Below are 13,392 nucleotides of genomic sequence, written 5' to 3'. Positions count from 1 at the left end.
GTCAGGATAAAATCAGTGTTTGCCTTCCTTAGAGTACTTAACTTGGAATTTTGAATTTAGGCAAATTTGTTTTTATTGTTTAATTATATTACTCAATGTGCCTTTTTATTTTGTATGTGTTTAATAATTCTGTATCTTAAAGGTTGCATTTATTTCTTAACCAATAAAACATTAAAAAACAAAAACCTCTGCATGTATGTGTGAATCTGACTCCTTTTGATTTGTATTCCCCACACACAGTAAGTGTGTGTCCCATCCCTGTGAAGTCCGTCCACCAGCTTCCATAAATGGATCAACTTTTGAATCACTGTGAATGTGGCTGTTTGTTTGCATTATAAAAGAGTAGGTAGAATCCTCAGGTATCCAATGAAAAAGTGGCTGCCATAATATTAAACAGTGCACCAGTGCACCAATCACTTCGTCTCACCTCTCCTCCTTCACCCTTTTTCTGCTCACAAGCTTTTTCTCTGCCATCTACGAAATAGCCAATGTCATCCACATAATATTGACCGTAAAAATCCATCCTTTCACAGACCCATCTCTCTCCTCCACCATCAATCTCATGTTCTCTAGTGAGTTGCGTTTAACTGCATCATGGTCTGCCTTGGGGACTACTAACCTGTGACCAATTGCACAGATGAGCTGGCTTTAATGTCTCGGGAAGAGTATTCCAGTGACTGAGAGCATGTTGGAAGAGGGAGCAGAAAAAGGGTGGCGGTAGAGGAAGGGAACGGGACAGAAAGGAGTTTGGGTGGTGTGGAGAATTGAATGGTTTGAAAAGGAGAGCACAAGGAAATGTAGTTAGCAAGGTAGAGGTAATGGGACAAGGCCAATAATAACTTTAGAAATGAGAAGAAGGAATTTAAAGTGGCAGCGACTTTGCATGGAAAGCCATTGTAAGGAAGGAAGGGGTGAAATAACCCTCCCATACATTCTACACAAAATGAATTTCTTGCTCTTGCACTAGTAGGGGACGCCTCCATCGCCCTTCTGCTGCCATGAGGAATAAGTCCTCGGCTGGAGCAGAGGTGGGGTTATTGCAAGACACATTGGACTCCATTTTGTGTGCCCTCGACTCCATCTTTGGACTGGGCGGCAATTCGGCACTATGAAGTCTCCTCTCCCCTTGCAGCGGCGCGCCCAGTGTGCACTAACCACCTCCACCTTTTCTGTGCGGCCCAAGGCCCTTTCTCACGGATGCTCTGAAGCAAACTGCTACAATTAAAACTATGTATCGTATCACTCTTCCTCCTATGTATCGTATCACTCTTCCTCTGAGATCACTGTCCTGTGTGTGAACCGACCCGAACCATGACTTGTAGCTCATCCATCTCCACAAACCTGCTGCTGCACCCCTCACCCTCGCTGTTGGAAAATTACTGCTTGTGTAACCCTGTGCTCTCCTGAGGTATTCCCTTGATGTAACAGAAGTGTGCCCCAACTGTGCTGACCACCCATGAGTGCCCCCAATAAACCCAGACCCCTGTCACGGTATATCCTGTCCAAAGCTAACATGTGCCACTCCACTCCGCCTCACCCTGATGTGCCAGACACACCCAGTCCCCAGTTTATCATAGAAGGCAAGGCCCTCGCACCCCTCACCTTATGAATGACTCAATGTACAACAATGTAATCATGCATGTGTAATTTACAGTTTATTCAAAGGTATATTGATGTTCATGGTTTATTGCATGTTTAGAATAAGTGTATAGATTAGCTAGTGAGGTCCAGTTGCCTCTCCAACCTAGCCTAGCCTTCACCTCGCACATACCGGCCCAGCTGAGTCACGTGATGTCCAACCTCCCGCCAAGTCATCTGCCAATCCTGGGGCGCCGGCCCATAAAGAACTATATGTTCACCTCCTTTCTAACCAATGATATTGTGACTTTCAGACTGCATAGAACTCATCACTAATGACGCTGTAACACCTTAAAACCCATTGTGTCTGTATTGTTTGGTAGAGCCCTCCAAGGGAAGCAGAATTCTCGAGATGCTGAAATTCATATACATCTTTGACAACTCGCAATCATTGCTCTTGGTCTCTGGGGAGTCCTGGGATGTGTCCTTTATTCTGAATTTTATTGGTATTGTGGGGCGTGAGTACTTTCACTATTCAGCACGGTGAAGGTGTCTAGTGGTGTGAGACGATCAAGGTTAACCTGCAATGGGTTTGTTCAGCAAAGGTGAGAACTTTTTTAAGGGACGGTGAAGACAATACGGCAGTGGAAAGCATGCATGACATGTAAGCAATAAACTGTGGCAAGTAGTCCATTCTTTTTCCATGATGATCAATGACCGCAGAGGTGAAGGATGGTCCAGCAGAAGATTGAGAGCCGGGAAAGGGTGACATGGCCGCAGGTAAGTGGGGCAAGTTTTGGGATGGTGTGGAGAGTGGGTGAGGGAGGTAGAATTGGAGAGGGGCAGAGTAGAGCATGCAGGGGGAGCAAGAGCGTTCTCCCCAGGAGGCATGATGGCGTCCACCCACTTCTCAGGATGCTGGAAGGTGAACAATTCCACTGGGTAAAGCTCAACTTCCGATCTTCCTGATTAGCTGGGTGGTGGTGCCATTGCATCACCTTCCAGTTGCTAATAGAGGGTAAAATGCAGTGATGTTGAACAAGCACATTAAACATTGTTTATTCTCCGGAATATTCAGCTAAACATCCTGGTTTTCAACTTGTCCTCTTTACAGCACTCTATGGGCCTCATTACGACTCAGGCGGTAAGGGGTTTACGGCGGCGTAAACAGCGCCGACGCTTACCGCCTGATTCAGAGGTCCCTTAGCGCCATGGAGGTTTTAACACCTGCTTGTTAAAATCCATGGCGCTAAGGGACCTTGATGTTAATTACGCCACCGTAATTTACGGTAGCGTAATTAACGCCTTCCCCACTCCCATTATGCTCTATGGGGCAAAAATGGGAATGGGGAAGGGTAAATGGGGATTGGGGACTTACCGCCCTGCCAACCTCGGAATGGGGCGGTAAGTCCGCCAACCACCATGTCGTAAACGTAGTTTACGCCATGGTGGTAAAGGTACGACCCAGGCGGTAACTTACCGCCTGGGTCGTAATGAGGCCCTATGTCTGTAATACGTTATTGTAGTAAGGTATGCCCAAGCGTTGCTTTCTGATAAGTCCATTGTGATCCACAGTATTGTCCTTGCAAGTGTATTTGTTTTTCCAAGATAATTATATGCTCAGTAAAAAACAAAACAATCTCATTACATATTCCCCCACATGTGTACGCAAGTTAAAAGGTACACCCAGGAGGCAGGCCTGTTACATTATGTACACCAGGCTCAGTTAGCCACCTGCACACATCCACTACCATAGATCACTCTAAGACAAAACACACAACAACTTGCACCCGAATGCAGCTAAGTCCCATGACACTTAAAGAGTCTCTTGCACTCACGCACACTGCCATACACCTCAAAATACCCGTCCAGATGCCTGGTAAACATGGGTAGCTAACTGGGCCATCCCATCCAACTTCTATTTGGCTAAATGCACATACGCATTCTAAACGTCTCTGACACCTTTCTCATACCCTGGCTTGCCTTTGAGGCCATACCAATGGAATAGAGGCACTATACAAATGACACATCACATTACATTACAGTATATTACATGCACACATTTTAGGAATAAACATGATGAAGGATTAGTCTTACTGGTTAAATAGAGCATGCAGAATCGCTAATGAACAAACCTCCAACGATGGTATTTTTCTTTTGTGATAATTATAAAAAATATTAATACTGGGGATTGCACAACATGTATACAGATCCACACAGAGGAAAACATAACTATCAAACATGTAATTCATTCAAATTATTGCAATGTGTAAATTGTAGCACAACGTTGAAAATGTGTATTACTACAGATTGATTCAAGTGCGGATCATCACTGACGTTTTGGGGCCTTGTGTTAGGCAGAATTATAGGCAGTACCCTTTGGGGACACCACACACAATTAAGACTACAAGTGCAAGTAAAAATTCACCTTTGGGACAAACCTGTACTACACAGTAAAGTGGTAGCGATGGCTGATCAGCCAAACTTATCTCAAGAGTAAAGTGAGCCGTATCAGAAGTTACACAAAGGAGAACAATTGCTATGGTTCAAACAAACACTGGCTCAAAGTTTCCCAGTAAAAGAATGTACATTTATTTACACCATCAGTTATAAAACAATTCACTAATATAAAATAGCAGAAAATCACAATCTTAATATACTACAAAACACCCAATGAATTCTGGACAAAATAAGCTCAAAATGAAGTGTGAGCAAAATGGCACTCCAGCAATTTAAAAAGCGAGGGAAAGACAAGGTTATTCAAAATCAAGCAGCACCAACAAGTAAGTAGGCAGGGCATCTAGAGAAGGCTTACTACAACTAGGATTCAAATCAATAGGCCTGGCCCAATGTTAATGGTTGAGAGTCTTTGCAGAGGATCACACAGTTCAGAGTAGTTCGCGGTTAAGTCTTTGCCAAGTTATTTAAAAGAGTAGAGAAGGACAAGCCCTCGGATTAGAAAATGATTTCAAACACTTTCACCGCGGTCGGACGGAACGAACGACTGGATTTGAACAGTACCTTAGTAGAAGAAGAATGCTGTAGCTGAGGCAGAAGTTCCTGTCTGGTCCTGAAGGCTCACAGTTCCTAAAGCGACTATCAGACTGACAAGAAGGAGGAAGGCTGGAGGGTCCTGCACTGCCTAGGGAAGAAACCAGCAGCACAGCAAAGCAACAAATAAAAGGTATACTCCTTAAAACCCAAACAGGGTCCAGTCCTCCTGGCTATCCAGTTCACTGCAGCGGTGCACAGCAAATTCGACCAGGAGAGGGAGGCCTTGCTTGGCGTTTGGCAAACTGGTTGGCCCCACCAGCTCAAGGGAAGAAGATTCCTTGCAGATCATCTCTGTCGTTGAAGTTTAGGAGATTCAGACCCGCAACAGGGCTTCACCGGGAGGTTCAGTAGTTGCAGTAGTCCTCTTCCTTCATCTTCTCTTCGGTTCTCTCGATCCAGTGGTGACTCTGCCTTCCAAGTCCCAGAGACATGCTACAATGAATAGCCTTTGCCTTGATCTAACATGTGGCAATCGGGAGAGTAGTAATATATCAGATACTGATGAACGAGAGTTAGTCTGAGAATAATGGTGCTTGAGTTGATGTACACTATGCGACAGTGCGTGTTATGTCGTATGAAATACGTTTACTGTGCAACTTTACAACGTTGCAATGACAATGCTCGAGAAGCCACTACCAAGAGTGCGCACATGCAACCTCATTCGCATGTGCGCCCGTATCCATGCCAACAAATATACACTCACTTCACTGCAGCTCGGCTTGGCGAGGAGACAGACACGCAGCGTTCATATCTGCTCACTCGTAAGTTTTTTCCTTTGATGTTGTCTTATCATTAAACCTAGCAAGTGGTTACGATATGACGGCTTATAAATTGTGGAAAAGTCCATACATTAGGTTGCCTTTTGCAAAAGGAAATGGAAAGCTTGCATATAGGTCGAAAATTGATATGGCAGGAATGACCGATTTGGGGCTCATCCACCCCCACATTAGAATATAGAGTGGGTGAGGTGGTACTGTGTAGATTGATATGGATAGATGGGGCGAGGCAATATTAAGCCACAATGTTTACGGAATTTGTACAATCTGGCTCTATATTAAATATTCGTAATAAGCAGCATTATAGTGACATATAGGTGACTGAGATATTTTTAGTGCAGTGCCACCCACTTTTTACTCTGTCTGCAGCTCGCTAGTCCCAGACCAGATAACCAAGCTATTCGGGTGATGTTGTGAGTTACACTATCCACAGCCTTGCTATCCACTTCCCCTTCAACTAAACTCCCTGGTGGACGGAGCAAGTCTACATTCTGTTTAGTTGACAGAAGGTTAGTTTGAATTAGTGATTCTCCGCTAGTTGTATGTTCCTTGAGAAACTTGAGTTTATACATTGACATACAACCGTATTTATGTGTTATCTACAGATACACATCAGGAGTTTGAATAATAATCACAGCACAGCAGTATCAGTCCTGAAGAAGGGTTTATTCTGAAACGCTTTGGCATCTTTGATACAACACCGTGGACACTGCCCACATATTTGGATCATTTTGATACACCAATACAGGATATACAACAATGTGAAACAAACTACAATACTCATTAGTGACATTTGAGAATTGCCACATTTGAAGTGACTAAGGAATTATAAACTATCCTGTATGAATTGCCTGTCTTGACTTGACGAAATAGCAGATTCTACCATTATATTGTTATTTGACTTGTATTTATTATTATTAATACTTTATGGTGATGTAATCCAAATTATTAGGATTTTACACAACTTAAATATATATACATATCTTTAAAAAAAGCATAAACATAAACATCAATAATAGCAACATTAACATACATAATAATAATAGTAATATAACAAAATATCAAATCCATCAATATATCAAGATATCAAATGTTACAACCTCTATCATAGATGGGCTTACATTTGATCAAACTAAGTAATGGAATGGGATGGGATAGGCGCTAGAGAAATAAAACAGCAGGCCATGATACAGACAATATACACATCTCTTCTCTATCCAATTGCCAATAATGATTTAACTTGGGTCCACGTTCTATAAAGGGCCAGCTGGAGTCCCAATGCCTCAGAGTTTAGACAGCGGATCCAAAAGTCTATACTCATGATATACTCATAGTTATGGACCCATTTAGAGAAAGCACACATATATACAGAACCAAGTTTAGGACAGAGCTTTAACACATGTCGACTGGTTTCCAATATTCCAGCATTTTGGCAGATCTGGCAATTTCTCGCTTCCAGAGGTAACTTCATACGACCCCCAGTAGTCGCGAGTACCGGGAGTTGATTTGTCCTAAGGCACAATATAAAGTGTCTTACTCCTGGCACCGGACACAACAGCAGATAGCATTGTGGTTTCTGATATCTGTGGATTACATGTTCCACAGCTTTGTATCCTCTTAATTTAGCCAAATGTGCAGAGTTCATGGACCAGTCCCATCTATTCAACTTTTCTTCAAAAGAGCGCTTCATATGAATAAACGATAGATGTGATTTATTCTCCTGGCACAGTCAATCTCCTTAAAAAGGGCTTCATTTAGCATTTGGTAATTTGAGCCACGAGGATGTTTGTCTAGCTCATAGTTCTCCCCAGCTACCTTCAGTAGTCTACACAGAGGGTTAAGATGTGCCTTAAGGTAAAAAACCCCTCTTGCGTGTAGTGCCATCCCACGCAAGGATATAAGGCCCAATTCGAGCCGTAGGTGCTCGACTGAGCACGACGGGCCCCGTCCTAGTACTGCCCGCCAGAAGTGGCCCTCAAGGATGTTCAACCACTTTAAATCCTGCATGGCCAAGGCCTCTAGACCATATAGTATGGCGGGGACAAAACACTGCTGGTGGAGTTTTAATATACCTGCCATACTGAAACCTGCCGTACCCCTAGCGAATTTGCATACCTGCAAAGTTAGTAACTTAGCACGCCTTTTTTTGCTAGTAATTATGCCCTCATAGTTGGCCGGTGCTTTGAAGTCCAAACCTAGGTAAGGATAAGATTCTACAACTGCTATTGTTCCCAACTGGGTCTCAATACCAGTACGGGTGGGACCTTTCCGGGCAATTGCCATTATTTTAGACTTATCCAAATTGATAATCAGGCCCAATTGCAGTGCGTACTCTGCCAATTCATTTAGCAAACACTTTATTCCAGATAGTGTTCGATCAAATAGAATTAAGTCGTCGGCATAGAGCATGCTGACAATGGGGGTCGCACCCAATTTAGGAGGGCAGTTTGCTTTAATAATCATGCGTTTCAATAAATCTGCGATGTATAGGTTATAGAGCATGGGCGCCGCCACCCAACCCTGTTTCACCCCTACATTAATAGGTATAGAAATCGACAAGTCACCGTTGTCATTAAGACGGACTTTAGTTGAGGTATTATTATGTAACTCTATCAATATCTGAAGGATCCAGGGTGGGCAGTTCATGCTTCTAAGCTTACACCAAAGAGTGTCACGACCCACCATATCGAAAGCACTACTGAAATCAATAAAAGCAATATATAAGGTGCTTTCCTTACTACTGGAGGTGTTATTAATCAGCTGGTCCAAGACCCGGATATTATGTGTAGTACTAGATCCAGGTCTGAATCCAGTTTGTGCATAATCAAGGATCTGATTTTCACTTTCCCAGGCTTCGACCTCCTTCAAGACTAGGGACATAAAGATTTTACTTGTCACATTTAACATCGACAGTAGTCTATAGTTAGCGGGGGACCCCCTATCACCCTGTTTATGTACAGGTATCAACAGAGATGTCTTCCAAGTCTTTGGCACACAGCAGGTTCTACAAATATGTGAAAAAAGGATGATCAAGAACTGGGCCCAATTGCTGGGGTCTTTTTTCAGCACCGCATTTGCCAGCCCGTTTGGGCCTGGCGCGTTAGATGACTTTAATTACAAAATAGCTTGCTTAATAATATTATGACTGAGGGGAAGTGGCCAAGATTTTTCATACAGAGATATTTGAGTAGCAATAGCCCCTTCCTGATGGAATTCATGAGCAATATAGGTAGACCAATTTTCACCAGAAATCGGGTTCAAGACCTTCAACTTCTGTTCCCCTTTTGCTTTGGCCAAACATTGCCATATTACTCGAGTATCTCTATTGCAAACTATCTCCGTATATTTTTGCCACTGCACTCTCTATTGATCTAAACGATAGCGACGCAGCCAAGCCCGAAATCGGCTTCTTACCTGCTTAATATCATCCTTTATTGAGCCACAGGCCAGCACTGTCACAAGAGGTCTCCTAAACGCTCTGATGGAACGTCTCATTTCCCGTTTCTTATCCCGTATGTTATCAAAAACCACCTGTCCACCTGACTTCCACCCTATCCTAGGGGTAGGGATGTCCTTAAACAGGCCCTGGCAGGTACTAGCAATCCACTGTTCGATCGCCTCAGGGGTTTTTCCCCAAAGCTGCTGTTTGATTTCAATGTGGCTTGGGAAGAAAAAATAATAATTTTATCGATTTTTCGCTCTGTCCAGCGTATCCTTGTTCCAGCATGGTTAGGCGTCACCCCCTGGCTGGGTCCCTTCAAAACGGGCCTGTCTTCTCCCTTCATACTCAATCTTAATATTGCATGATCACTAAAATTATTTAGGGACATTTTTAATTGCAAAACATGTCCAAGGAGGCATTCGGACGCTACTATATAATCAAGTACAGAGCGTTTTGCCCCCGCAGCCCATGTATAATTGCCAGGGGAGTCGCCCATCATGCGGCCATTGAGCATAATCAAATTACATTCTTTTAAAATATCCAGCCACATTTTACCTTTCGGCGTGCTTCTAACAACAGGAAGACTACATCTATTGGTAACCCGTGCATAATTCCCACAACCTTCCAAGTCTAAACATTTAGCATTTAAATCTCTGCATATCAGCACAGGGTTAGAGATTTTGCCTGTGGTCCAAGTGGTCAATATCAAGTCCAATATCTCTCCAAGCCCCTCCGTGAGTGTATCCCCTGTGGGGTCATATGTATTGACCACTAAAATGTCTTTGTAGCCTCCCCAACCCCCAGGGGGTGAAATCTGTATGACCAAGATATTACCACCCGGGGAGCCCCCGTAGATCAACCTGGGGTTAAAAGAAGATTTAACACTAATTAATAAGCCACCACTGGGTCTACCCACGTTGCCCTTAGTGGCTAGTGACTGGAAGGTAACAAAACCATTAAATTCCACTTCTGAAATGATCCAAGTTTCTTGCAATAAAAAGATATCAGATCCCAAAAGCCATTCCCGGGAGCCACCAGCTGTCATCCAATGGCTAAAACCTCGCGTGTTCCAGCTTACTACCGTGTAAGTTCACCCTCCTTTCCTTTGAGCAAATACTTGCTGAAGCCATTCCCAGCCTTGTTCATCAGTTAATTTAGTTTCCGTTCTTCCATTTCTTCCACTTCCTAGTTTCGCCAGTGCGGCTGTAGTAGAGCAATTGCATTTACACACCTCTCTTACTGGGACTTTAGGTAAAGATGGATCTAGAGTATAACCTAAGTAACCCAGTGACGCCTGATGTGACCTTATCATGGTTGCAGTTTCCGGTAAACAGCAATGAATTGCTGCAAGTTTGACTCTAGGGAGGCGCAAAGGTTCCACAAAGTCCACATCATTTGAGTTTAGTATGCGCAATGAGGGTATTTTAGCAAACAAGGCAAACAGATTAGGTCGATTCAATTGGAGCCCATGCTTTGAACCTGCTGTCAGCATAATTAACACCTTTCTCAGATCAACCTTATGAATAGTCACTCCCTGCTCCTTACTCTTCCCCAATGGATGAGAGGGAATGGACACTAAGGAGATCTCAGCATTTGACTGTAGGGTTGTGTCTGGTTGGAATGAAGGACAGTAATCAGGTTCAACCCGGGCTTCCTGCGGGATCCTTTTTTTTCCCTTGTTGCATGTCCGTAGGCACCAGACCACCTGGCTGCGGCTGTTTGTCACACAGCCAGCTGGTTAAAGTTCCAGTGGTCTGCGCAGACCTTCCCTTACGCCTTGCTGGCCGCTTGCGCTGCTTTTTAGACATATTCCTGCACGTAGGTCGAGGTGTGGAATTACAAGGTGGTAAAGAAGCCACTTCATGTGCACTAACTTCCAAGTGTGTCATACTTGGTTTAGGATGATCACAGCCCTTTGCTAAACGTTTATTTGTCATATGGACTTGCTTCCTTGATGCTGGGGCAGTGGGTGAATTAGCTCCCTTATCACCCACCAACTCTTTCTCTGCAGCCAAGTGCGTTTTCTGCACTTGGGTATCCAGGACTAATATGGCTTTCTCGCCTTCATTACTGCTCTTTAGTTTCCTAGGCTGAGCTTCCCCCCCTCAAATCAATAATGGAAGGATTTCCTTTTGTCTTGCACAAATATGAGTGAAGGGCAGCAATCATTTTCCTTGTTCTTTTAGGTCTTCATGTATAGTGCCGCACAGTTTGAGCAGGATTTTTACGGCAAAACTAAGTACCGCCTGACTAGTATGGGAAGTGTTGTGCGTGCTAAGCTCAGTATGTGTGGATTCCCGGGAGGGATTTTCAGAATCAAATAGCATATTGGGGCTAGTAGAACGTCTAGGACTTCTCACCACAGTAGAGGGCTGGGGTACATTATGATGCTGATCATGAGGCCCCTCAAATGATAAGTCCTGCCTTTCAGTTGGTACTGCAGGTTTGATTTCCCCAGATGATTTTTCTTTCAAAATTTCTGCAGTCTCCATCTCACCTGCCTCAGTAGAGGTGCATTTCGCAATAGAGAGATTAACTAACTCTTTCTCCACATATATTACAGGCTGTGTGTTTGCTCGATCCTGCAGTGCATAACACAATTGCAATAATGAGTCGTTGTCCAGGTCCAAAGGGACATAACCACCCTCTCCCTCCGATTGAGGCAGATTATGCTCCTGGATAGCACCTGCTATTACAGGTTCCGGAGGTTTTACGGAGAAGAAAGTGTCCAGAGTACCTTTCTGTGCTACCTGAGGCCTTTCTCCAGGCTCCTTCGGCCCTATACTTTAATTAGATAAGGGCAGCTTGTTGTTTGACCGCAGTCCATACGGTTTCTTGCCCTGAGCTCCTGCTGTTTTATTACGGGTATTGGATTTCCCAGGCATGTTCTCACCTCTAAACAACAAATGTGGAGAAGGAGACAGGGGGAGAAGAAGGGAAAAAGAGGGGAGGGGAGGGGAAGAGAGGAAAAGAGTTCGCACTTAAGTTTAAACTTTTAACTTCAGACTTCCCTCCAACGATTACACCCACTGGCTCTTAGCTAGGGCACAGGGCACATAAGAGGGGAGGTCGAACCACGTAGTTTCCTTGCCCGGTTACCCTGCCTGAGGTTCAACTTACAGGGTTTCAACCAGGCTCACTGCAAGATCACCTCTATCAGCCAACTAAAGCTGCCAAAGCCGCCGCGCCGCTTACTCACACAAGCAGTGGAAGTGTAAACACCTTTTAGATCGGGTGTCTCCGGGGAAGAGCAGTTTGTCCCGTATCTCGTGGCTCCCAGCTCCCCGGGACCACTGCTGTAACCGGGCCGATTTATAATGAGCCTAGCAGCGGCAGCCCACGGCCATCCTCACTCCACTCCACCATACACCAGCATTCCAACACCGTGTCTAGCGCTCCTAATGCGCCACCACCACCGACGCGAATCAAGCCGCACCTCGCGAACTTCCGCCCACTCTGTCAGACGCAATGCGTGTCAACGTGTCAGAGCGTCAAGGGTCGTTCTAGAGGCCGCTTCCGATTCGCCGATTCAGTATGTACATTTGACTTGTATTGTTATTAGGATGAATAACTTGTAAGAGGTGAATTACGACACTTCATCTATGCATTTAAAAATATCTGCTGGTCTATACACATTATATCATCCCTCTTGTTACTTTGAATTTTTTACTTTGAATATCTTCATAAGGAATTATTTATTTCCATGTGTTCATGAATGTCTTCATGAGAAAGTGTTTGCTTTGAAAATCTTCATGTGAAATTGTTTGCGTTGAAAACCCCTATTATAAAGTATGTTTATTTGAAATTAAAAATTGGCACTTAGATTTTTATTGATATTGTTTTTTAATTAATTTAATTTTTGAATTCTCGATTCTTGAATTGATGGGATATATATCCCGTAGGAGTGCATATAGGGACTACTGATCAGTATATGACAGGTTCTGCTTTTTGTTTTACACTTTTTGTCTCTAGTGGTCTTGAGACATAGTCAGTACCTTTGCACCTGAAATAAATGTATATTTGATTATCTGAATGATTGAACTCTGGATGTTCGCTCCTCTACCTCAAACTCCCTCAGGGTCAGTCGTTTTTCAAAGAAATGAGGTGGGGGTAGATCTCTGTTTTCGGCTGGGGCCTCCCTCTGGAATAGCCTCCCTGCCACTCTAAAACTTGAGGAGAACCATCTCTGGTTCCGGAAGCACCTCAAGACCTTCCTCTTTTCTTCTGTCTTCACACCCCCTCTCCCCTGCTGTTCTGTTCTCTCTTGGCACTGTGCACCTGGCCACCCTCTGTCCTTCGGGCCCAGGTACCTGCTCATCCTGCCACCCCCCCGCACTGACTCCGGGCCACCCCTTGCCCCGGGGTCTGTTTTTGTACCCATACAGCTCCCCCCTTTTTCTTCCTGCACTTATCAGACTGACCCTGCCTGCTGCCTTAAACCTAGCTCTTGCAAATTGCTGTCTGCATTACCACTGTTTGTTGCCTTTATTATTTATTATTGTTATTTATCTGTTTCTCCTCTGCTTCACACTTTCCACTTCT

The sequence above is a fragment of the Ambystoma mexicanum genome, chromosome 6q, assembly GCF_040938575.1.
Source record: "Ambystoma mexicanum isolate Mex_15411 chromosome 6q, UKY_AmexF1_1, whole genome shotgun sequence".
Classification (NCBI taxonomy): domain Eukaryota; kingdom Metazoa; phylum Chordata; class Amphibia; order Caudata; family Ambystomatidae; genus Ambystoma; species Ambystoma mexicanum.
This window is presented reverse-complemented; position numbering follows the sequence as displayed.